This window comes from Elephantulus edwardii, unplaced genomic scaffold (assembly GCF_000299155.1).
Source record: "Elephantulus edwardii isolate Elephantulus edwardi_28Jun2011 unplaced genomic scaffold, EleEdw1.0 scaffold00042, whole genome shotgun sequence".
NCBI lineage: Eukaryota > Metazoa > Chordata > Mammalia > Macroscelidea > Macroscelididae > Elephantulus > Elephantulus edwardii.
The window spans coordinates 12,252,614-12,254,904 of NW_006399792.1; positions in this window are offsets into that span (position 1 = coordinate 12,252,614).

Consider the following 2,291-nt stretch of genomic DNA (forward strand, 5'->3'; position numbering starts at 1 on the left):
TCCTTTCCGCCCAGGAGCACGCCGGAAAGGCTGGGTACCTTCAAAAAACGCTAAATAGTACCCTCAAATAGACGTTTCATTCACAATTTCACAGAAGTTGTTTGTGTTACTTAATCTCTATAAGCATTTACATGATTTAGATACTTCGATTGTGTAACAAAATTTTTCAAAACAAAGTGCCTTAAAACAACATTTTGTTTTTCTGAATTGTGTGAGTCAGAAATTCAGAAAATAGGGAGCAAAAATAACTCTTTTTTGTTTCACAATACCTGTAGAATTGGAAAAATTTGAAGACTTGAAATGGGAGCTGTAGCTGGTGAGTGTTCCTCTAATTTCTGTGTTTATCATGTTTGGTAAAGTGTGAGTGTCTGGGAGGCTGGAAACTATATCACTGTTCTTTCAAATGCCAGTACAGTCAATCAGGGTGAATAAGCTTCAACAGAATTTTCAGACTAAAACTTATTAGGAAGAAAGGCTGATAATATACTTCTGAAATAATGGGCCAGTAAAAACGATATGGATAGCAGTGGAACATTATCTGACACAGTGTTTAAAAAATGAGCCCTTCAGGTTAGAAGGGACTCAGTATACTAGTGGAGTCAATCATGTTCTTAAGCAGAATCTACCTTAGAGATAGGATGAAGTAAAGCTTAAAAATCTCCATTTGTTGATAGTCTTTCATTTGTTGATGTAGCTTGACTCAAACTGGGAAAAACAACGTCTAACATCCATTAGTAATAACAATGTGAAGCGAGCAAGGTATGAATCTACAAAAGTTTAAAGAAGTAAAAAATGAAATAGAACATATAGTTAACAGGACTGATATTCACCATTTGAGTTGGAAAATCACATACTGTTCTGGGAATGCCAAATAGATATAGTGCCACATTCATTATCAGAAAGAATAATTCAAGATCTATGTTGAAGATAAATGATACCAGTGATCAAATAAGATCCATACACATACAAAGATTTATTACAATGACTACTGTTAAAATTTACATCACTCACTCATTCATTATTGCCCAGTCTGAACTGACTCATAGCTGTGCCTCCATTGCGTTTCTGAGTTTGTGAATCACATGAAAAGAGAAGGATGAATTTTCTCAATATATTTCAAATGACTAGAGAGACCTTTGTAGTAGCAGTGCAACTCCCTATAGACTACACATCAACAGAATTCCATAGAAAATGTACATACCAGATATTAAAGTTAAAAAGGAAGAAACTGACGACTTCTGCCAGCTTCTTTAGTATAAAATGTCTTAAACATGCAATCAAGTCACTCTATGGGAGAAAGACAGTCTTCTCCAATGCCTCAGGAATTCAGTGGAGGGACAGCTATGAGTCAGTTCTACCCATTCAATGATCTGAGTAATGACTCAGGACATCAAGATGTATTGATAATTATTGATTATTGGAATGCAGAAGTTCAGAAAAAGAATAATTTCTGTATGGTGCCAGAAATGGCATGATTGTATAGAATAGTGACTCAGATAATTTTATCGAATTTATGACTTATTCATTACAGTTATCTTTTAAAAAAAGTCCATAAATGGCAACTGTATACATGATACTCATTGGATGAAATATGCAGAAATCAAATGGACTACATCTGTAGAAAGAGAAATTTAATTGAACTCAATGATCTGTAATCATAATGTTGTTAGGGTTTTCAGAGGCCTGCTATTTAAGTATGATGAGTAACCAACGCTGCTCCCTAGTCTGCCTTAATCTGGGAGCTCATTTAAATCCTGTCCACCATGGGCTACCCTGTGGCACTTACACCAGTGACATAGATTTCAGTATCACAGTAACCTACAAGTTGCTTCAGTACAGCAAAGTTACAGACAAGTACAGTACTAATTAGAATAATGAAATTACCTATACAAAACAAACAAACAAAAAAACCCACAAACTTACAGTTTCTCTTGAGGACATATTAATTAAACTCTATAGCTTTAAATAACGTATCTTAAAAATTCAAGTTCAAAGGAAAATAGAAATGTCAGTACTTTTCATAGCACATTATGAGTGTTCTCTTTATTATTAGTCATTTTACTTAAAAGAAATATGAGTGAGTATTTCTGAAACTTCATCAGCAGTTAGATTTCATATTGGTCTCCACTTTATGTCTTATACCCCATGAAAATATCTTTCCAAAGCTGTCTTATCTGCCCATGAAGAATTTAAACAGGAGTTGTTGATGTTGTTGTGGTTGTTGTTGTTACGTGCCATTGAGTCATTTGCGACTCATTGCGACCCTATGCACAATAGCCCTAAACTCTGCT